At 49.0% G+C, this 24,673-nt stretch overlaps 1 long non-coding RNA gene across 1 annotated transcript; it reads left to right on the top strand.

Moving 5' to 3' along the window:
- The first annotated feature begins 1,463 nt into the window (after positions 1–1,463).
- Positions 1,464–23,083, top strand: LOC146081261 (uncharacterized). The gene is made up of 5 exons (XR_014475100.1): positions 1,464–1,699; positions 6,421–6,572; positions 9,308–9,392; positions 10,521–10,645; positions 22,912–23,083. It is a non-coding gene; the product is annotated as an uncharacterized LOC146081261 (long non-coding RNA).
- Positions 23,084–24,673: the final 1,590 nt, after the last annotated feature.

A 24,673-nucleotide genomic window follows, 5' to 3' on the forward strand; every position in this document is an offset into this window, starting at 1 on the left:
TTCTAAAGAAAATACTGTAGATAGAATAGGATTGGCTGCCCACAGCAAGATCCCAACTTTAAACCTTAGTGCCTGATTCAGATGTTCCCGCAGCTGAGCATTTATCAGTAAACTGCACATGTGAAAAGGTACTCTATCAACGCTGCTGCAATCAGCAGCAAAAATTATACTGGGGGGATGCGGCACCCAAATCGGAACCTTGCCTAGGACCCCATGAGGTCTAAATCTGCCTCTGTTTTGCTGCATCATAACACTGCATATACAGAGATAGACTCATTCGTACAGTTGGCCTGATCCATCTTTGCAAGTAAAGGCACTAGTGGGGGGATCTCAGGGTTAGGCTGTGGGGAGGGTAAAGTTAGGGTTAGACTGCAGTGATAGGGGTTGGGTTTAGACACCTAGAATGGGGACTTAATATTAAGCTGCGGGAGGCAGTAGTAACGGTTAAGCTGCGGGGAGAGAAAGTTAGGCACTTATATACATACCTCCTAACCGTCCCTATTTGTGCGTGGCCACCCCCCCCCCCCCCCACCGTCTCACTGAACTGGCGGTTCTCTCCTTAGAGAAAGTAAACACACTTTAAAAAAGACTGCTGCTCTACAGACAGCCCATAAACCCCGCCCTCACCTACTGTAGTAAAGTGCCACAAAAGACCACAGCTGCACCTTCAGTTGACTGCAGGAACTCTGCAGGGTTTGTTTGGAAATATATAATTGCTGTATTTCTAAACATTCATTTTATATATATTTAATGATGTTAGGTTTATGGTAAATTAAAGTGTGCATAATTGGGAGCAATGTGCTGAAAATGTAAATAATTATGACAAGAACACATTTGCAGGTTTATGTAATGAAATATACAGTAATTTATACTTCATTTCCATTTTCTCCTATTCAGTATAATACTGCACCACATACAGGGCGGGATGTATTATTATACATCGCCGCCCAGCCGCCTCGATGCTACCGCATATGTACTAACATTTGCGGCTTACATCGGGGTGCAGTGACGGAGACCCCCGCGATACCTGTAATGTGGTGTGCGGGGGTCTCCGTCACATCCCGGCGGCTGTCAGTGTCCACGGCGTCTCCTCCCCCCCCCTGCAGCCGGATGTCCTCCCGGTTGTGACTCCTGATGGGGGAGGAGGAGATCGATGGAGGACGGGAGGGGGGGTCGCGCGGACGGCGGGCAGTGGGCGGCGATAGAAGCTTCTATAGGGTATTGCCACCCAGAGGTGGCGATACCCTGCCCGGCGGAGACGGGGCAAACGGCTGATGGTACATAGGAAAATGCGGTAAAACCCCCGTTTTACCGCATTTTCCCTTTAGTACAGGGGTGGCCAAACCTGTCCTCAAGATCTACCAACGGTGCATGTTTTCCAGGCAACCTGTGGATCTATAGTAGGAATGAATGCAGCTGGTTTGAAAATGTGACAGTTAGTAATGACCACAGCCAGGGGCGGATTGGCCATTATAATTACCGGGAACTTTCCCGGGAGGCCGATGCTCCTGAGGCCGAATTTAAAGTTGCAGGCAGCAGGGGCAGCACTGAGCAGTTCCCTGAGGCTGGCCCCGCCCACCACACTGTGTGCTGCGTGTATCCAGCCCTGCTCTTCCTGGTCCTGCAGCAGCTCCTCTACGTGCTCTATGCTGCCTCCCCTAACAGAAGCAGTCACAGACACTACAAAACAGATCGTTGGGTGAGTGCATATTGGGTGTAATATTGATGCAGGGGTTGTGTGTAATGTACTGGGTGTAATTTGGTTGAGGGGGGGAGGCTGTGTATAATGTCCTGTTTGTAACTTAGGGGAGGGGGGCCTGTGTATAATATCCTGTGTGTAATTTGGTTGAGGGGGGGGGGGCTGTGAATAATGTTCTGTGTGCAATTTGGTTGAGGGGGGCTGTGTATAATGTCCTGTGTGTAACTTAGGGAGGGGGGCTGTGTATAATGTCCTGTGTGTAATTTGGTTGAGGGGTGCTGTGTATAATGTTCTTTGTGTAACTTAGGGAGGGGGGGCTGTGTATAATGTCCTGTGTGTAATTTGGTTGAGGGGGGCTGTGTATAATGTCCTGTGTGTAATTTGGTTGAGGGGGGCTGTGTATAATGTCCTGTGTGTAATTTGGTTGAGGGGGGCTGTATATAATGTCCTGTGTGTAATTTGGTTGAGGGGGGCTGTGTATAATGTCCTGTGTGTAATTTGGTTAAGGGGGCTGTGTACAGGGGCTGTGTACAGGAGGCCGCCACTAGTGTAATGTACGCCGCTTAGAGTGAAGATGTATGTATGAGAGTGTCAGGGTGTATCTATGTATGAGAGCGGCAGGGTGTATGTGTGTATGAGAGCGGCAGGGTGTATGTATGTATGAGAGCGTCAGGGTGTATGTATGTATGAGAGCGGCAGGGTGTATGTATGTATGTATGAGAGCGGCAGGGTGTATGCATGTATGAGAGTGGCAGGGTGTATGTATGTATGAGAGTGGCAGGGTGTATGTAGGTATGTATGTATGAGAGCGGCAGGGTGTATGTATGTATGAGAGCGTCAGGGTGTATGTATGTATGAGAGCGTCAGGGTGTATCTATGTATGAGAGTGGCAGGGTGTATGTATGTATGAGAGCGGCAGGGTGTATGTATGTATGAGAGCGGCAGGGTGAATGTATGTATGAGAGCGGCAGGGTGTATGTATGTATGTATGTATGTATGTATGTATGAGAGCGGCAGGGTGCATGTATGTATGAGAGCGGCAGGGTGCATGTATGTATGAGAGCGGCAGGGTGCATGTATGTATGAGAGCGGCAGGGTGTATGTATGTATGAGAGCGGCAGGGTGTATGTATGTATGTATGTATGTATGAGAGTGGCAGGGTGTATGTATGTATGAGAGCGGCAGGGTGTATGTATGTATGTATGTATGTATGAGAGCGGCAGGGTGTATGTATGTATGAGAGCGGCAGGGTGTATGTATGTATGAGAGTGGCAGGGTGTATGTATGTATGAGAGCGGCAGGGTGTATGTATGTATGTATGTATGAGAGCGGCAGGGTGTATGTATGTATGAGAGTGGCAGGGTGTATGTATGTATGTATGTATGTATGTATGAGAGCGGCAGGGTGTATGTATGTATGAGAGTAGCAGGGTGTATGTATGAGAGCGGCAGGGTGTATGTATGTATGAGAGCGGCAGGGTGTATGTATGTATGTATGAGAGTGGCAGGGTGTATGTATGTATGAGAGCGGCAGGGTGTATGTATGTATGTATGTATGTATGAGAGCGGCAGGGTGTATGTATGTATGAGAGTAGCAGGGTGTATGTATGAGAGTGGCAGGGTGTATGTAGGTATGTATGAGAGTGGCAGGGTGTATGTAGGTATGTATGTATGAGCAGGGTGTATGTATGTATGTATGTATGAGAACGGCAGGGTGTATGTATGTATGAGAGTGGCAGGGTGTATGTATGTATGTATGTATGAGAGTGGCAGGGTGCATGTATGTATGAGAGCGTCAGGGTGTATGTATGTATGAGAGCGTCAGGGTGTATCTATGTATGAGAGCGGCAGGGTGTATGTATGTATGAGAGCGTCAGGGTGTATGTATGTATGAGAGCAGCAGGGTGTATGTATGTATGAGAGCGTCAGGGTGTATGTATGTATGAGAGCGGCAGGTTGTATGTATGTATGAGAGCGGCAGGGTGAATGTATGTATGAGAGCGGCAGGGTGTATGTATGTATGTATGTATGTATGTATGAGAGCGGCAGGGTGCATGTATGTATGAGAGCGGCAGGGTGTATGTATGTATGTATGAGAGCGGCAGGGTGTATGTATGTATGAGAGCGGCAGGGTGTATTTATGTATGAGAGCGGCAGGGTGTATGTATGTATGTATGTATGAGAGTGGCAGGGTGTATGTATGTATGAGAGCGGCAGGGTGTATGTATGTATGAGAGCGGCAGGGTGTATGTATGTATGAGAGCGGCAGGGTGTATGTATGTATGTATGTATGAGAGCGGCAGGGTGTATGTATGTATGAGAGTGGCAGGGTGTATGTATGTATGAGAGCGGCAGGGTGTATGTATGTATGTATGAGAGTGGCAGGGTGTATGTATGTATGAGAGCGGCAGGGTGTATGTATGTATGTATGTATGTATGAGAGTTGCAGGGTGTATGTATGTATGAGAGTAGCAGGGTGTATGTATGAGAGTGGCAGGGTGTATGTAGGTATGTATGAGAGTGGCAGGGTGTATGTAGGTATGTATGTATGAGCAGGGTGTATGTATGTATGTATGTATGAGAACGGCAGGGTGTATGTATGTATGAGAGTGGCAGGGTGTATGTATGTATGTATGTATGAGAGTGGCAGGGTGCATGTATGTATGAGAGCGTCAGGGTGTATGTATGTATGAGAGCGTCAGGGTGTATCTATGTATGAGAGCGGCAGGGTGTATGTATGTATGAGAGCGTCAGGGTGTATGTATGTATGAGAGCAGCAGGGTGTATGTATGTATAAGAGCGTCAGGGTGTATGTATGTATGAGAGCGGCAGGTTGTATGTATGTATGAGAGCGGCAGGGTGAATGTATGTATGAGAGCGGCAGGGTGTATGTATGTATGTATGTATGTATGTATGAGAGCGGCAGGGTGCATGTATGTATGAGAGCGGCAGGGTGCATGTATGTATGAGAGCGGCAGGGTGTATGTATGTATGTATGAGAGCGGCAGGGTGTATGTATGTATGAGAGCGGCAGGGTGTATTTATGTATGAGAGCGGCAGGGTGTATGTATGTATGTATGTATGAGAGTGGCAGGGTGTATGTATGTATGAGAGCGGCAGGGTGTATGTATGTATGAGAGCGGCAGGGTGTATGTATGTATGAGAGCGGCAGGGTGTATGTATGTATGAGAGCGGCAGGGTGTATGTATGTATGAGAGCGGCAGGGTGTATGTATGTATGTATGTATGAGAGCGGCAGGGTGTATGTATGTATGAGAGTGGCAGGGTGTATGTATGTATGAGAGCGGCAGGGTGTATGTATGTATGTATGTATGAGAGTGGCAGGGTGTATGTATGTATGAGAGCGGCAGGGTGTATGTATGTATGTATGTATGTATGTATGTATGAGAGCAGCAGGGTGTATGTATGTATGAGAGTAGCAGGGTGTATGTATGAGAGTGGCAGGGTGTATGTAGGTATGTATGAGAGTGGCAGGGTGTATGTAGGTATGTATGTATGAGCAGGGTGTATGTATGTATGTATGTATGAGAACGGCAGGGTGTATGTATGTATGAGAGTGGCAGGGTGTATGTATGTATAATGTATGTATGTATGAGAGTGGCAGGGTATATGTATGTATGAGAGTGGCAGGGTGTATGTATGAGAGTGGCAGGGTGTATGTATGTATGTATGTATGTATGTATGTATGAGCAGGGTGTATGTATGTATGTATTTATGAGAGCGGCAGGGTGTATGTATGTATGAGAGTGGCAGGGTGTATGTATGTATGTATGAGAGTGGCAGGGTGTATGTATGTATGTATGAGAGTGGCAGGGTATATGTATGTATGAGAGTGGCAGGGTGTATGTATGTATGTATGAGAGTGGCAGGGTATATGTATGTATGAGAGTGGCAGGGTGTATGTATGAGAGTGGCAGGGTGTATGTGTGTATGTATGAGAGCGGCAGGGACCTAGGGTTACCACCCATCCGGGATTACTCCGGACAGTCCGGTAATTCCGGCCGGTTACTTCCCATGCAGTAGAGGGACCCTGCCGGTGACTTCCCGTACCCTGTAGGGACCCACTATCTGCCTGGGCTGCCTGACCCTGGGGTGACCCGAGCCAGCCCAGACCGTACCTGTCTCTCCCACGGCCCGCGCTAACCCCCGGTGCCGCCTCTTAGCCGCAGACTCTCCTCCCATCACCCGGACAGCCCTGTCCCCTGATTTACTTTTCACCCATTATGACCCATTGACCACTATCTGTTTTTCACCCTCTCCATCACCCTTTATGCTCCCTACGGCAGAAATGCGGTAAAATACCCATTTTCAGGGATTTTACCCTATTTTTAAATTTAATAAAGCCCTACCACCAGTAGCCTAATGCAGTGGTAATGCCAGCTATACATGGCATTACCCTGTAGAGGCACATCGGCTTCTTTCCGCAACACTGGGAGCATTGGTAGAGGGACTCCCGGATCACAGACCCGGAAGTCCAGGCACCAGAGTGCATCTCCACGGGCATCTCTTTTTGGGAGAGCTGTCCTTTGCATTACAAATCGGATATGTTAGTGTCTATGCGAAAAGTATTGGCACAATCGATGGTGGGATGTACCGCAAGTGGTTGGTACATCCTGCTCCCTGTCTCCCTCTGCCTTCTGTCACACTTTTACCTGTCCTTAGGTCTCCTCTATTGTATCACCTCACCAGTTTCTTTCTCCAGTGACTCCCGCTGCCTGTATGCTGACAAGTGTGTGTCCAGACTGACGCTTGATGTTATGGGCGTGGAGAAGAAGCAGTGAGGCACCTGTAACATTACCACCATTTGCTGACCAGCTGTACAACACTCGGGGACACTGGTCATCACAGGAGCAGGTGAGCAGAACATAGTGACTGGGGAATATGTCCCCCTCTCTCTCCCATATGTCTCCCTCACTCACTGACCCTGGTAAGAAAATGTATGAATGTTTCTGGATGCACCCACCTCATAGCAGTTACCCACTGCCTCCTTTGTCACCCTCTGATTCCTCTTTCCACCAATATCGCCCAGTCACCTCTGTCTGCCCTGACACCCACTAGTGACCTGGGAACATGCCCCCCTTTCTCTCCCCATGTCTGCCTTGCTCTCTGCCCCTGGTCTCGACTCTCTCTCTATTTCTCTCTGTCCCTGGTCTCTCTCTCTTTCTCTGCCTCTCTGCCCCTGGTCTCTCTCTCTTTCTCTGACTCTCTGCACCTGGTCTCTCTCTCTCTCTCTGCCTCTCTGCCCCTGGTCTCTTTCTCTCTCTGCCCCTGGTCTCTCTCTCTCTCCTTCTCTGCCTCTCTGCCCCTGGTCTCTTTCTCTGCCTCTCTGCCCCTGGTCTCTCTCTCTCTCCTTCTCTGCCTCTCTGCCCCTGGTCTCTTTCTCTGCCTCTCTGCCCCTGGTCTCTCTCTCTCTCTCTGCTCCTGGTCTCTCTCTCTTTCTCTACCTCTCTTCCCCTGGTCTCTCTCTCTTTCTCTGCCTCTCTGCCCCTGGTCTCTTTCTCTCTCTGCCCCTGGTCTCTCTCTCTCTCTCCTTCTCTGCCTCTCTGTCCCTGGTCTCTCTCTCTCTCATTCTCTGCCTCTCTGCGCCTGGTCTCTTTCTCTGCCTCTCTGCCCCTGGTCTCTCTCTCTTTCTCTGCCTCTCTGCCCCTGGTATCTCTCTTTCTCTGCCCCTGGTCTCTCTCTCTCTGCCCATGGTCTCTTTCTCTGCCTCTCTGCCCCTGGTCTCTCTCTCTCTTTCTCTGCCTATCTGCCCCTGGTCTCTCTCTCTTTCTCTGTCTCTCTGCCCCTGGTCTCTTTCTCTGCCTCTCTGCCCCTGGTCTCTTTCTCTGCCCCTCTGCCCCTGGTCTCTCTTTCTCTGCCTCTCTTCCCCTGGTCTCTCTCTTTCTCTGCCTCTCTTCCCCTGGTCTCTCTCTTTCTCTGCCTCTCTGCCCCTGGTCTCTCTCTTTCTCTGCCTCTCTTCCCCTGGTCTCTCTCTTTCTCTGCCTCTCTGCCCCTGGTCTCTCTCTTTCTCTGCCTCTCTGCCCCTGGTCTCTCTCTTTCTCTGCCTCTCTGCCCCTGGTCTCTCTTTCTCTGCCTCTCTGCCCCTGGTCTCTCTCTCTGCCCCTGGTCTCTTTCTCTGCCTCTCTGCCCCTGGTCTCTCTTTCTCTTTCTCTGCCTCTCTGCCCCTGGTCTCTCTCTCTGCCCCTGGTCTCTTTCTCTGCCTCTCTGCCCCTGGTCTCTTTCTCTGCCTCTCTGCCCCTGGTCTCTCTCTTTCTCTGCCTCTCTGCCCCTGGTCTCTCTCTTTCTCTGCCTCTCTTCCCCTGGTCTCTCTCTTTCTCTGCCTCTCTGCCCCTGGTCTCTCTCTTTCTCTGCCTCTCTTCCCCTGGTCTCTCTCTTTCTCTGCCTCTCTGCCCCTGGTCTCTCTCTTTCTCTGCCTCTCTGCCCCTGGTCTCTCTTTCTCTGCCTCTCTGCCCCTGGTCTCTCTCTCTGCCCCTGGTCTCTTTCTCTGCCTCTCTGCCCCTGGTATATATATAGTATAAAACACATTCCCAGCAGCAGGCCCAGAAGTGTCCCAAATTTATAGTTTGCAGGGAGGCGCAAAAACACCCTAGCACCGGCCCTGCTCGGGGTGATGCTGCAGGGGGAGGTGATGATGATGTGCAGGGGGGGTGATGATGGTGCAGGGGGGTGATATACATATATATACAAATATACCTGCTATCTCCTGACCCTGTCACCCCAGCTTCCCCTGTTCCCCGCTATCTCCCTGTCACCATAGCCTCTCCAGTCACCCCAGCTTCCCCAGGCAGTCATCTGCTATCTGAGTCACCCCAGCTTCCCCAGTCACCCGCTATCTGCTACACCCCAGCTTCCCCAGTTACCCGCTATCTCAGTCACGCCAGCTTCCCCAGTCACCTGCTATTTCTGTCACCCCCAGCTTCCCCAGTGACCCACTATCTGCGTCTTTCTCAGTCACCCGCTATATCCTGGTCATTATTTAATTACTGCTCCCGGCATATGGTATACTATGTAATGGGTTGTGATGTGTAATCGGCATTACATTGAATTTTTTTGACGCGCGCCTACGGCGCGCACTGTCCTTGTTGACCCTCCTTTAGAAAAAAGTCCTGGCATCATAACGAGTAATGGTCACTGTGGTGTATGGTGTAACGTGTAATGGGCATTACAGTGTGTGATGTAACATGTAACTGGCATTACAGTGTGCAAAATCAAGAATGGAATTGAAGCAAAGGTTTAAAAAAATGATGGGGCGGGTCAAGGGGAGGGGCTTGGACAGGTCAAGGGGAGGGGTTGGGGCGGGCCTAGGGGCGTGCTACTGATCCGGGAATCTCTCAACACTACAGGAACCAGGTGTATGTATGCATGAGTGCGGCCATTATTGATTTGTTGCCGCCCACATGAGGCCACTTCCAGAAATTTTCCAGGGCCACTTTTAGTCCCCAATCCGCCCCTGACCACAGCTGTGCACCAGCTAGGTAACCTGGAAAACGTGGACCGTTGGTAGATCTCTAGGACCGGTTTGGCCACCCCTGCTTTAGTACATCCCGCCCACTGAATGCAGTAAATGTTAAACCCCCTAGTTTTTTCAGGGTGCAGTCCCAGTGGTTCTTCTCATGTGCACTCGGTGGAGCAGTAAAATCTGAAGATAGAAGATGGGAATGAAACAAATAAGCCGTAAGTAGCATTTGGGGTGTTGTGCATTGACAATTGTAATTTACTGTATATTATCTTTATTACTTTTTTCTGGCTGACAATTTTTCGTGTTTTGCAATGAATGATCAGCCATATGTACAATTAGACATATTTCCAATTACTGCACAGATGTGATGACATTTTGGTAAAACTGTATTTTTAGGGGGGGAAAAGCAGATTAATAATGAATGATTGCTTCACACTCCTGCAGTATGATTATACGGGAAGCGGTCATCTATTAGAATTAACTTAGGTCTACAGTCATTAGGTCGACCCCACTAGGTCGACTGGCAGGAAGGTCGACCTGACTTAAGGTCGACATGGGCCAAGGTCGACATGACTTAAGGTCGAATTTGCATAAAGGTCGACATGAGGAAGGTCGACTGGTCATAAGGTCGACATGGGTTTTTCACTGTTTTTTGAGCCGACATGTGCCGACAGGCGGTATTTCATGCACTACCATCCACTAGGGCGTGGTGGGAGAATAAAATAGTGTGCCGAGCGCAGCGAGGCACCGTGCCCGAAGCATTGCGAGCGAAGCGAGCGATGCGAGGGTCCGATTCTCATTGCCAACTGTGTCCATGTCGACTGTGTCGACATTCGGATCAAAAAACAGTGAAAAACCCATGTCGACCTTATGACCAGTCGACATTCCTCATGTCGACCTTTATGCAAATGCGACCTTAAGTCATGTCGACCTTGGCCCATGTTGACCTTAAGTCAGGTCGACCTTCCTGCCAGTCGACCTAGTGTGGTCGACCTAATGACTGTAGACCTAAGTTCATTCTGACAGATGTACCGATTCCGATTATACGCATGCTTCAAAGTCTACAATTCAAGCACTTCAGATTATTATGTTCCACCAATACTATTAGGCAGCTATATCTGATTATACTTAATGTATTATCACATACACACAGGGCCGGTGCAATTTTTGTTAGCACCCTAGGCAAACTGCCTGCATATTGCTGCCCCAACCCCCCCCCCCCCACACACACACACCTGTCCGGCCCCACATATGTACATACTGCTGGTCTGTTGAGGTGTACATACTGCTGGTCTGTTGAGGTGATAATAATAATAATCCCCCTCCTCCTTCCACTGTCATAGGTGCCGCTGGCCCCTGCTACTATGGATCTATGGTGGAGGCTAGCGGGAGGAAGCAGAAGGGGAATGCTAGTGAGTGCGTGATATCAAGAGGCTAGCGGTCGGTAGCAGAATGAGAATTCTAGCAGGTGGGTGACAGCAGGAGGAGGAGGCTAGCGACAGAAGGAGGCTAGCGGACAGTCAGCGGTGTATAGAAGCGGTGACAGGTGTTGTGGCGGATTATGCTGGCAGCCTTACCCGTGACGGCACCAAACACATCTGTGTGACCTGCCTAATGGGCCAGCCAGTGCTGGACAACAGCCAACGACAGCAGACTACCCCCTTAGGTCCGGCGCCCATAGGCAGCTGTATAAACCTGTCTAATGGAAGCTCCGGCCCTGCATACACTTAATATCAGATGTTAATATATAAAGAATATAATAATGAGCTCATAAGCTTATTTGTCCTTCAATACTACCTCTATACTGATGACAAGCAACTGTACTTCTCCCGGCCTCTCCCCTGTCCTCTCTTGGGTATCCAGCTGCCTCTCTGCCACACATCTCCCCTTTGCCCTGCTAGTCCAATCCCTGGCTCAATCCTGACGGTAGCAGCTATGCAACATTGCTCGCAACAGACTTTTTCTCTCCCCGAGTGCTCCTGAACTTATTATTCACTCAATGGTCATCTCATGGTCCAACTACTGCAACAATTTCCTTACTGGCCTCCTGCGATACCCTCCAGTCTGTCCTCAACTCTGTAGCTAGACCTATCTTCCTCTCCCGCTTCTCCACTTCTGCCAAGCCCCTTCAATAAAATCTAGGTGCTTGGGGATTATCACGGCTCCCACGATGGCCATCGTATATGAAAAAATCGCATCGCATTGCATGCGATCGCATGCGATTTTTCACTGAAAAGCATCCAAATGAATTGGAATTAGTATGAAACATGTTCAATGGCCCCCAAATGGCATTTTTGAGGCTGTACCACCCCCACTATCAACGCAAACCCGAAGCGTGGCGAGCGGCGGCGATACGCGTCCTACGACCTTTTCATACCCCCACTATCCACGTCGGCTTGGAGTTGAGAATAGAAAGTGTGGCGAGCGCAGTGAGCCACCGAGCCCGAAGCGTGGCGAGCGCAGCGAGCCCCGCGAGGGGAGGCGGATACCTTCACAGGTATACGCGTCCCCTCACGGGCTTCACAGGTGTCCGCGTCCCTCGCTGCGCTCGCCACACTTTCTATTCTCAACTCCACGCCGACGTGGATAGTGGGGGTATGAAAAGGTCGTAGGACACGTACCGCCGCCCCTCGCGGGCTCGCTGCGCTCGCCACGCTTCAGGTTTGCGTTGATAGTGGGGGTGGTACAGCCTCAAAAATGCCATTTTGGGGCCATTGAACATGTTTCATACTAATTCCAATGCATTTGGATGCTTTTCAGTGAAAAATCGCATGCGATGCGATCGCATGCGATGCGATTGCATGCGATTTTGACAAAAACAGCAAAAATTGGCAAAAATCGCATCGCATCGCTTGCCATCGCATGCCACAATATATGGCATGCGATGGGAGCCGTGATAATCCACAAGTACCAAAATCTGCACTGGCTCCCATTCCTCTACAGAATCCACTTCAAACTCCTCATCTTCATACTGTATATAAGGCCCTCCCTAACTCTACATCCCCTTTCACTAGAATGAGCTATGTCTCTATGGGGCAGATGTATGAAGGGTCGTTATGGGGGAGAAGGGGTATCAGCGCACGTTATGTGCACTGATACCGCTTCTCCCCCATGTATGAAGCGGCCGGGATGCGGTAATGGACAGGGGCGCTATGCATACTTGCCAACCCTCCCGCATTCAGCGGGAGGGTCCCGCTTTTTGGTCCTTTCTCCCGGTCTCCCGGGAATATATAGGATCCTCCCGTTTTTTTAGCTACTTGGCGAAAACCAATGACTGCGCATGCGCAAGTCACAAAGTGTAGTAGAGGATGACTGACGTTGCGCGGCTGTCCTAATAATGCCGGCGGGGATTCTGTGCTGTGGTATCGCTGGCCGCAGCAGCAGCACAGTACGGGGCAGCCTTGGGAGCAGGAGCAGACGAGCAGTAGAAGGCAGCACCACAGAAGAGATGGTGAGTAAGCTAGAGGTTGGCTGCTACGGTGCTGCCTTCTGCTTCTCCCACTCAGCTCCCTGGCGTCCCTGCTGTTTTATTTACTAACGTTCCTTAGGGTCTGTCTCCCTCCCCCTTCAGACCTCCACCACGCTGCTGCGCAGCTTCATCAAAATTGTTCCTCTCCCCCCTCCCCACTGCTTTATATAATATTTATGAAGCAATAGGGAGGGGGGAGAGGAATAATGATGAGGGTGCAGGAGGAAAGGAAACTATTATTTTTATAAAGCTGCAGGGAGTAAGCGTCGAGCGAGGAGGAAGGATTTAAAATGCGACTCGAAATGTAATTTGGTTAGCTCCGCCCCTGGCCCCGCCCCATTTACATCACGCTCGATGTCCACGCCCCCTACTTTTTGTAACTTGCTGCAGGCTCTCCCGGAAAGGGCACAAGAAAAGTTGGCAAGTATGGCGCTATGCGCCCCTGTCCATATCGGCGCTGCTATCAAAATGATAGCAGGCCGAATGTATGAACGGTCAGCATCGCTGACCGTTCCGCACGAAGCCGGGTTTGGCTTCGCCAGCATCAGGCTGGTGAAGCCCTATCTAAACAGCAGGGACAGCGCTGTCCCTGCTGTTAGGTCTGGGCTGCGCTGGGGATCTCGCGTGAACAGCGAGATCCCGCGCATGCCCAGTGCGGCCGGCCGGGGGACAGGAGATAGAGCATCAGCATTAACTGATGCGCTATCTTCAGAACGGGACATCGCCGAAGGGGGGAGTTAACGCTCCCCCGCTTCGGCAGGCAAGATATTAATACATCTTGTCGATGTCCCTTCCTGCTTCGCCTCGCTATTGAGGCGAAGCAGGAAGTATCATAGCGGCGCGATAAGCGCTGCTATGATACATCTGCCCCTTTATTAGATGCTCCGTAGCCGTTGAAGAAGGACTACTAACAGTACCCAGAATTTCCCTGAATTCATCTGGGGGTCGAGCTTTCAACTTTGTTGCTCCAACTCTATGGAACTCTCTTCCTCGCACAGTGCGAGAAGCCCCCACTGTAAAATCCTTTAAAAATAGACTAAAGACTTATCTATTTAGCATTTCACTGACATCCACTGTTAAGCTTGTTTTGTATTTTGAGCTTTAAAGACAACTGTAAAGCACCTATTGGGAGAAAAGTGCTATATAAATATTATTATTATTATTAAAAGGGCTCTGAAAACCCACCAGTTCATCAAAGCGTACCCTCCTGCATAACCTAGTACTGAGGCCGCTCTCCCTCCCTGCTGCCTCATGTCCTGACTATGCCTGCCATGCTCACTTTTTACCTTCAGGCCTCCTTACATGCACCTCTTGTCACTTAAAACAGAAAATTTCTGAACCTTGCGCTGACTAAGTGCAGCAGGTCTCCTTAATTAGGGTTAACGCCCAACCCAAGAAAGCATACATACAACAGATAGATATAAGGAGCCTTGCGCTGAGAAAGTTTCTAATAAAAGATTTCTCAAAAGGACCCTTCTTTTATGGTCCTCTGAACATAGTTGTTCCGCTGGATTCAAACGAAGAAACTTAACTTACAGTATAATTCTGGCAGGTGTACACGTAATGGTTTCTTTTAACTCAGCTTAGGATCTATGACAGCATGAACTCAACTTACTTGCTGTTTCACTCATGCGTTCATATAAGGGTATCTTTGCCCACACCTCAGGAGTCAGCGGTCAGGTAAAAAAAGGGGATTTATTCCAAAACACAACGGCACATGAAGACAGGTTAAAAGTCAGACTTGAATAACATTAGCGGGTGAGCGGGTTCCAGCAGCCTTAGAACTCCGTGCTGCAGACAGAAATATCCTGCAAGCGAATAGGCGGGTCATCTTGAAAAAGGATACAGAGGATATCCGAAACGCGTTGATGAACCTGAAATAGAACCGCCGCAAGAAGTGAGTGACGGAGGGTCCGGCATCCCGTCTACATTGCCATCTGATGGAGACAAGCATCCACACTCCCCGCCTGAGTTCACGTGTCTGCAGCACAGAGTTCTAAGGCTGCTGGAACCCGCTCACCCGCTAATGTTATTCAAGTCTGACTTTTAACCTGTCTTCATGTGCCGTTGTGTGTTGGAATAAATCCCCTTTTTTTTACCTGACCGCTGACTCCTGAGGTGTGGGCAAAGATACCCTTATATGAACGCGTGAGTGAAACAGCAAGTAAGTTGAGTTCATGCTGTCAAAGATCCTAAGCTGAGTTAAAAGAAACCATTACATGTACACCTGCCAGATTTATATTGTAAGTTAAGTTTCTTCCGTTTGAATCCAGCGGAACAACTATGTTCAGAGGACCATAAAAGAAGGGTCCTTTTGAGAAATCTTTTATTAGAAACTTTCTCAGCGCAAGGCTCCTTATATCTATCTGTTGTATGTATGACCTCTTGTCACTTGTCTGTCTACCCTCATTCTAGACTGTAAGCTTCTTGGAGCAGGGCCCTCTTCCCTCCTGTTCTCACAGCCTTCTTCTTGCATTTTAATTACAGCTCTCTTACTCACCTACCATCTATACCCGCATCTTTTCTCACCTGTGTTCATTCATCTCTACTACTGACTACTTATCCCTGATAACATGCAGATTTCTCCTGTGCTTCCCTACATCTCAGCTGTACTGTGTACTAAGCATTGTGCTGCTGTTACCTGTGCTCATGTCTACCACTGATAACCTGCCCCTGGTAACATGCAGACTGCTCCTCTGCTTCCCTACATCCCAGCTGTATTGTGTACTAAGAATTGTGCTGCTGTTCCCTGTGCTCATGTCTACCACTGATAACCTGCCCCTGGTAACATGCAGACTGCTCCTCTGCTTGCCTACATCCCAGCTGTATTGTGTACTAAGAATTGTGCTGCTGTTACCTGTGCTCATGTCTACCACTGATAACCTGCCCCTGGTAACATGCAGACTGCTCCTCTGCTTCCCTACATCCCAGCTGTATTGTGTACTAAGAATTGTGCTGCTGTTCCCTGTGCTCATGTCTACCACTGATAACCTGCCCCTGGTAACATGCAGACTGCTCCTCTGCTTGCCTACATCCCAGCTGTATTGTGTACTAAGAATTGTGCTGCTGTTACCTGTGCTCATGTCTACCACTGATAACCTGCCCCTGGTAACATGCAGACTGCTCCTCTGCTTCCCTACATCCCAGCTGTACTGTGTACTAAGCACTGTGCTGCTGTTACCTGTGCTCATCTCTACCACTGATAACCTGCCCCTGGTAACATGCAGATTTCTCCTCTGCTTCCCTACATCTCAGCTGTACTGTGTACTAAGCATTGTGCCGCTGTTACCTGTGCTCATGTCTACCACTGATAACCTGCCCCTGGTAACATGCAGACTGCTCCTCTGCTTGCCTACATCCCAGCTGTACTGTGTAGTAAGCATTGTGCTGCTGTTACCTGTGCTCATGTCTACCACTGATAACCTGCCCCTGGTAACATGCAGACTGCTCCTCTGAGCATTGTGCTGCTGTTACCTGTGCTCATGTCTACCACTGATAACCTGCCTGTTATGGTTTTCGCCTGGGCTCTGGGTGATACGACATCTGGCAGGAGGAAAAAGGTCAGGCGTGAGCCCGCAGCTGGGACCGCTGTTTAGAACGGCCACAGCAAAACCTACACTGACTCTGTTGAGTCCCCCGGGCAGATGGAATACCCCTGCAAGTGCTAGGCTTCGCCTGTAGCCGCCGCGTTCGACAGAGCCAGTTAGGCCGGCTCTGACCCCGATGCAGCCAGGTGTTAGGTAAAGACAAGGGGTGAGCGATCGCCAGGGGGTATCTCAAAAGGACCGTCTAGCTACAGGGCCTAGCTGGGAAGAGACCCCTAACTACCGGCACCTGGCCAAGAACGGGGAACGGCGACCCAGTCGCAGACACAAACAAGGAAATAGGGAATCTCGGAACAGGGACACCCCGAGACTGCGATTCCCCAAAACAAGGAGTAGCTAGAAGGGAAATACCCCTGCCTACCCAACGCTAAGGTGACAGACAATAACCAAAGAGGAAGGACAACAGAAATGATACCGCAAAGTAACAGCGGACCCACGGAGGGGTACAGCCAAGGCGGGCCAAAGATGGTATAAGGAATAACCAGCAGGCTCCAACGGAGCACTTACGTGACCCACAGGCAGATAGGTAACGGGGACAGGTGCAGGCTCTGGCCCAGGACAGGATGATGATCCAAGCAGGCTGGGAGACAAGAGAGCAGGAGTATACACCAGGACACTTCAAAGACTGGAGCAACAATGCTCCGGGGACCGGGTAATCAGGCTAATGCTATTACTAGCAAGGAGCTGAGCTGCAGAGGATATATCATGGGATCCAAACAGGAGACTGGAACAAGGGACCAGGAAGCGTGGCTAGGAGCAAACAGAAGTTCCCTGCAAATGCAGCAGGAACTTAAACAGAAAGCTATCACTGGCAGAATACTGCAGGTGAGCCTGCCCTATAAAGGGCTCAGGTGATTAATTACACCTGAAGATTCAGGGAGCTCCCAGGCTAGTGCTTGATTAGCTTAATATCTCACAGCCTAGTGAATAAACTAAGCTCCCAGAACACAAAGCTGTAATGGCAACAGACCTGCCACTGGAGGTCACCAAACAGAAGTCAAAATGCCAAACAGAAACTGACAGAAAACAAAACAGACTGGTTCCTGACACTGCCCCTGGTAACATGCAGACTGCTCCTCTGCTTCCCTACATCCCAGCTGTATTGTGTACTGAGCATTGTGCTGCTGTTACCTGTGCTCATGTCTACCACTGATAACCTGCCCCTGGTAACATGCAGACTGCTCCTCTGCTTCTCTACATCCCAGCTGTATTGTGTACTGAGCATTGTGCTGCTGTTACCTGTGCTCATCTCTACCACTGACACCTGCCCCTGGTAACATGCAGACTGCTCCTCTGCTTCCCTACATCCCAGCTGTATTGTGTACTAAGCATTGTGCTGCTGTTACCTGTGCTCATCTCTACCACTGACACCTGCCCCTGGTAACATGCAGACTGCTCCTCTGCTTCCCTACATCCCAGCTGTATTGTGTACTAAGAATTGTGCTGCTGTTACCTGTGCTCATGTCTACCACTGATAACCTGCCCCTGGTAACATGCAGACTGCTCCTCTGCTTCTCTACATCCCAGCTGTATTGTGTACTAAGAATTGTGCTGCTGTTACCTGTGCTCATGTCTACCACTGATAACCTGCCCCTGGTAACATGCAGACTGCTCCTCTGCTTCCCTACATCCCAGCTGTATTGTGTACTAAGAATTGTGCTGCTGTTACCTGTGCTCTGTTTTAGTTCTTCAGTTACTGTTATGTTTAGTTCTGTGTACTCTGTGTTGTTCTAATGTGTGCCCTATGTATGGCGCTGCCAACCACTTGTGGAACCATATAAATACAATGTAATAATACTAATAATAAATAATAAGCATTCAGGAAATAGAGCAGGTCACACAACTTTTTCCTGGGTCACAGCTCTGCTCATGCCAACACCCTCCCACTGGCAATGCGATGATAGTTTTACGATAAGTTGACAATATTTGGTTGACATGCATTAAGGCCGATTGGTACAAAATATCAACAGGTTCAAAATGTCATCATTTCAACAGTTCCCAACTTTTGCTTGATTTACGGTTTTAGCCCGTGAGTTCGGTGTCCGTGAGGTTTGTCCGGCATCCCGCACGGCCCCCAAACTTGGAGGCTATTACATTTGGCCAAATGTGTCGACCTTATGACCCTGTGGACCTGGGACCTTATTCTGGTTGACTCTCGCGGTCTTGTGAGTCCACCAGATGCCACCCGCAGTGCCGTCCTCCATGCATGCCACAATCCCCCGCGAATCCCTGCACAGCTGCCAATGGATGATTTGCATAATTATCTATTCGCAGCCGGGGAGAAATCATTGGATGGACAGTGACCATTGAATAGTTTCTCCAGTGCTCGCAGATCAGAGACACATCTATGGTGTCTCTGATCTGCGAGCGCCCTGTGTGGGAAGCAGGTGGGCAGCTGACATCCGCTGATGTCAGTTGCCCACCCCCTGAACCCACGTCACCGGATGATTACCATGGGAACGCCTATGAAATGCTGGTCATTCCCATGGGCTGTGCCCCCCGCCACCGACCCATGTCCCCCTGCCCAGACTTCTAGGTGGGAGCAGAACGTTAAACATGTAGTTCGCCGTGTCCGCATGCACCCTGCATCCGCACATACACGGGGGACCAAACCAAATAGAATAACCCCCTAATGCATGCCAACCATATGAGGTCGACCACTGTATATCTTCTCTTCTATAACTGGCAGTTCAGGCTTTGCAGGTATCCCTAGATGAGCAAGTGTTAACACAAATGAGTTTAACCCCTTGAGTGGTGGGTTTTTCTGGGGCAGGACAAACCTACCAGGGCAGGTTTGTCCTGCCCCATCAAAACCCACCACAGATCATCAGAATTGGCCAGCCCCCTCACCTTCACTCCGGCATATGCCGGAGCTCCCCTACCGCCGCTGCCCCCTGCCGCCTGTCATTGATCACACAGGCAGCAGGCTCAGGGATGTTTTGCGGCGGCTCAGGAGGACTCGGGTGCCTGAAGTCTCCCGAGTCCCCCCGAGTTCCCCCAGAACATCCCCGAAACCTGCCGCCTGTCAATTACTACTACTATTGGCGGGGGGGGGGGCAGGGGAGCTCCGGCGTACAATTGTGAGGGGGACAAGGTGAGGGGGATTGAGGGGAGGGGACAGCAGAGCGGCCACTGGGGGTTGCCCAGACAGGTGATGCGCCAGTGGTGCACACCTTCATTTTAGTGGTATGCCCGGAAATTTTCCAGGACAGCCCGCTGCGGCAGCACAGCTGAGCCCAAGAAATTTCCGGGCATACCACTCAAGTGGTTAAACAACCTTACTTTATTATAATTAATTTCCCTTATTTAAATGATCAGATCATATATATTGTATAGTTTTATAATAAAACCATTTCACTTTAACACCTTTTTGTATTTTTGGGGGGAATGAAGACAGCTAAACCTAAATTAACTGATATTTGAGAATTATATTGGCTAACATAAGCTCTGTCAGTACTGATTTATCCATTTAAAACCTACAGTACTTATTATTTTGTCTAAATAACTCTATGGAATCCGTTTTATGTATACCGTCTGTCTAGAATTATACAATGCAACAGTTTATTCTTTCAAGTGAGCAATATCTTAAAAGAAAATAAGCCACTGACCTTGAAACAATCTTGCAAGGTTCGGTAAATGTGCAATTTCTAGAAATGTACAATGTCAGAATATTGTCTCAGCTGGTAACTCGGATGCTACAATCTTGTGAAATTATGAATCAGACTTGAGGAAAGCTCTCCGGAAAAGAAGTTAATACAAAAAGAATTGCCATTATAGCTAAAGAGCAGAATGTGTCAAACACAGTCTTACAACCACAATACAAAATAGGAGCCAGGACAGGAGAACTTGGTGACCATAGAAAATTCTACCTCTGAGCATATCTATCCACTTCTCAGACCTCCCTCAGACTGCATTCCTACCCCATCTGCCCTCTCAGACCTCCCTCAGACTGCCCTCTGAACACAACTATCCACTTCTCAGACCTACCTCAGACTGCATTCCTACCCCATCTGCCCTCTCAGACCTCCCTCAGACTGCATTCCTACCCCATCTGCCCTCTCAGACCTCCCTCAGACTGCCCTCTGACCACAACTGTCCACTTCTCAGACCTCTCTGACTGCCCTCTGACCATATCTATCCGCTTCTCAGAACTCTCTTAGACTGCATTCCTATCCCATCTGCCCTCTCAGACCTCCCTCAGACTGCATTCCTACCCCATCTGCCCTCTCAGACCTCCCTCAGACTGCCCTCTGACTACAACTGTCCACTTCTCAGACCTCTCTGACTTCCCTCTGACCATATCTATCCTCTTCTCAGACCTCTCTCAGACTTCCCTCTGACTACATCTGACCATTTCACAAATCCCTCATAAACTGCCTTCTGGTCTAGCGCCTGGGAAATGATTGATATGGTCTGACAGAAGATAAACTTGGGTTTAGTTAATAAATTCCAGTTGGTGTTCTGTACAACAAAGCATTACTTCAATATCGTTATCACGGTTTGAATCACAGACAGAACATCATTTACATTAAGACGAAGTAAAGTCTACATCTGGGAATCTGGCCTATGTCCATGAGCAGCCTCCATGTTTTTATCTGCTAATAAAATTCTGATACAAAAAGTGAGGGAGCAATTTGGAACTCTGTCCCTAAGGGACATCCAAGTGACCACATAATGTCTAAAATCAGTGCATTCTGTAGTTTGAGACCTTTTAAAATGTGATTTGCGGTAATGAACGTCTCAATTATTGTAAAGACAATTTGTTAAGGCTGAGAAAAAAAGCAGCTTAAAAACCAGAGTAACTTAAACACTATGAAGAACAAACAGCCATAACCATTTAATTGGCTGCTTGCAGATCTCATCATTTTCTATGTGGGAAGCATGCAATGGACATGTGTGTGCGTGTAGGGGTGGGGGGGGGGGGGTGTCTCGGAAAAAGAAACCGAACATGCACACATAAGGAGACCACGTGCCTTAGATCTTTGTCAAAAAAAGTCTCCAAAGTAAATGGCTATGACAGCAGTACAACAGTTCTGAAGAGCTTAACACAAACAGTACTAGCCAATGTTCTGGCTGCCCCCTCCAGGAGTAGGCATTACAGGTCAACACAGTGGGAAGCTTGGTGTGGTATTGGGGGCTTTGGTTGGCTAACGTTTATCTGAATAGGGGCAGAACATGTCATGGCCATTGCCACCATTACACATTGCTTAGATTCTGGCATTGTGAGGGAGGGTCCTGGGCCACAATCACATCATTAGACCGACTCCCGTTTCCCTAGACTGCCAGCCTACTTGTGGACAACAGCAGGGGAGAAGAGGTCTTGGAAACTGGGGAAAGCGGGGGGGGGGGGGGGGGGGGGAGCGATGGAGGAATGGGTATATGCTCAGGAGATTTGCTCACTCTTCCGGCTTCTTCATGCTAAGAATACAATGCGGTCAATACTAATAAATCTGCGGTTTTTGGTGGTGGGCTGAAAATCTCTATATGTATGAAGCGCCGTAATATGAAACATTCCTCAACGTGTACATGATAGCCAACTCCTAGATCCAGTCTTTAGCAATTATTTTTTAATAGGACCAGATTACAACTTTTTAAACCGATAGCCAGAAGGAAAACCTATAATCCACAACCTCACACAAAGAAATAGTGCACTGTCATGGTCCGATTTAGACCAGTTCATTACGGGTCGAATTTGACCCCATTCCCGATGGTCGAGATTTTTTGCTTTTGTTCTCTCCATAGTTGAAGGGAAGGGAGCAGGCAGGGGGCTGGAGCACATCTCCATAAAAATGCTGGGCGTTCCCTTGCAGATGCAGACATGGCGAGGCCTGCTTGGGGCAGACAGCTGACACCACATGATGTCAGCGACCGCCCCAAACCCGGAGGACAGCAGGTGCTAGAAAAGTCAAGTCTTACCGAAGGCAGGAGAAATCATTTGATGGTGAGCAACCATTGATTGATTCAGTGTGGCAGTGGTGGGGGAGGGGCTGCTGATGGACGGGAAAGGGGCATGACTGGAAATGGCCATGTCATGTTTAGGGGCCTGACCAGCACGATCGCATTCTTGCGACCACGCCCCCACATCCAATGCTGGTATTTCATGCATTGGACAGCAGGGGGTGAGGCTACAAGGACGTCTTTGGTCCCATAGACTTCCCCTCCGCTGAAGGGGGGGTCGCGGCAAACTGCATGCAATTTGGGAGGCTTGCCCCCCTTTCCGGTGGGTCGGAAGGGCGACCCGATTTCCGAGACCCTACCGGCCATTCCGGGAGGGTAGGCAACGCTGCCTTTAGTGCACACAACTCAATCTCGAATATGTGTGTTTTAAACACTCCTTATAGAGTTACAGTATATTATAACTATACGCCTGTTAGCAATAAGGCCATCTATTTGTGTATTCCTCACTTTGCTCATGGCATCAATTTTCCAAACTACTTGGAAAGGTTTAATTAGTACAGAACAGTCCCCGGCAGATTTACTGTCTGAGTCCTTTTCCCTCTACATCCTAGGGTTCGAGCTGAGACACATTTCTTCTGTAAATATATCGCTATATTCACTGGCAGATTGGTTTGCAGCAATGTTCCATTTTCTAATTAAGATTAATGACTGATTTTGAACAACAGCACATAGGTCATTGATTATCTGTCTTTAATGTTGCAGGATTAAAAGATTTTTCAGAAGCGTACTGTATATTGTTTGAAATCTCCAGCAATAAGAAAATGGCTACAGGAGGAAGATGAGAATATATTAATATGCCTTAAAATCTGGTATTATGCACCACCACATAAAGCTGCATGAGAAACGATCAAGTAATAAAGTTTTTTTTTGCTTCTGTTTCGCAGTTGTTTATTTGTCATATAACTTAGTTCAAATGCAATTTACACCCAGTGCACTTGTATACTGTATATTCTCCTCATCCTGTGTGATATTAAATAGATAAAAAATTGGTTGCCTAATGTATTGCTAATATCAGAGAAGGAAAACAGGCAGAGGGCGTCATTGGGTATAAAGTAGAAGCACACAGAAATATGTAAATTAATAGCAATTATATAGGGTACTCTTTACCTAGAACGGCGCCCACGATGTCCATCGCGGTCATCGGGGGTAAAAAATCGCGGCCATCGCATGCACTAAAAAAACGGGTGCGACGCGATGCCCGCGATTTCCCGCGATTTCCCATAGGGATCAATGTTAAAAGTGTCAATGGACGCGATTTTTGTGTTCAATGCCTCAATGCCCGCGATTTTTCCATAGGAAACAATGTTAAATGGGCCACAGAGCCCTAATAGTCCCCCTGAAGCCAGAAATGGCCCCCACAATTGTTAACGCCACCCCACGATCAACGTGAACCCGAAGCGTGGCAAGCGCATCGAGCCCGCGAGGGTCGGCGGTACGCGTCCTCCGACCTTTTCATACCCCCACTATCCATGTCGGCGTGGAGTTGAGAATAGAATAGTGTGGCGAGCGCAGCGTGCCACCGAGCCCAAAGCGTGGCGAGCGCAGCGAGCCCCGCGCGGGGACGCGGATACCTTCACAGGTAAACGCGTCCCTTCGCGGGCTTCACAGGTATCCGCGTCCCCTCGCGGGGCTCGCCACACTATTCTATTCTCAACTCCACGCCGACGTGGATAGTGGGGGTATGAAAAGGTCGGAGGACGCGTACCGCCGCCCCTCGCGGGCTCACTGTGCTTGCCACGCTTCGGGTTCACTTTGATCGTGGGGTGGCGTTAACAATTGTGGGGGCCATTTCAGACTTCAGGGGGACTATTTGGGCTCTGTGGCCCATTTAACATTGTTTCCTATGGAAAAATCGCGGGCATTGAGGCATTGAACACTAAAATCGCGTCCATTGACACTTTTAACATTGTTCCCTATGGGAAATCGCGGGCATCGCGTCGCACCCGTTTTTTTAGTGCATGCGATGGCCGCGATGGGCGCCGTGCTAGGTAAAGAGTACCTTATATAGTGTAGCCTTTGTGACAAGGAATCACATACACTGGATACGATTAAGTCTTGGTCTCTATTTTGTAGCAGATAAACAGCATACCAGGCACACAGCATAGGCAAGAATGGTTACAGCATTGCAGCATACAGGTGTCACAGCATAGTACAAACTCTTCAGAATGGTCCAGTGGTACCTACCATAGCCCACACCTCGGCCTATCACTCGGGCAGCTATTCCACCATCAGGAGCAATGACTCTCTGCCCTGAAAACCCTTATATCAGGAGAGCACAGGTGCTGCTAATCAGCCCGACCCTGATCACATCGGTTTCCCTGCTCCTGCTGCTCTAAAATCTGTTCTGGATCCTCCACATTATCTTCAGGTATGCTGTCCCTGCCACACCTTAAATGACTTTAAATCATCTGCTACTGTACAAGTACATCTGCATCTGCTACTGTACAAGTATATACTAACAACA

Source organism: Crinia signifera, chromosome 5, assembly GCF_055691185.1.
Source record: "Crinia signifera chromosome 5, ASM5569118v1, whole genome shotgun sequence".
Taxonomy (NCBI): domain Eukaryota; kingdom Metazoa; phylum Chordata; class Amphibia; order Anura; family Myobatrachidae; genus Crinia; species Crinia signifera.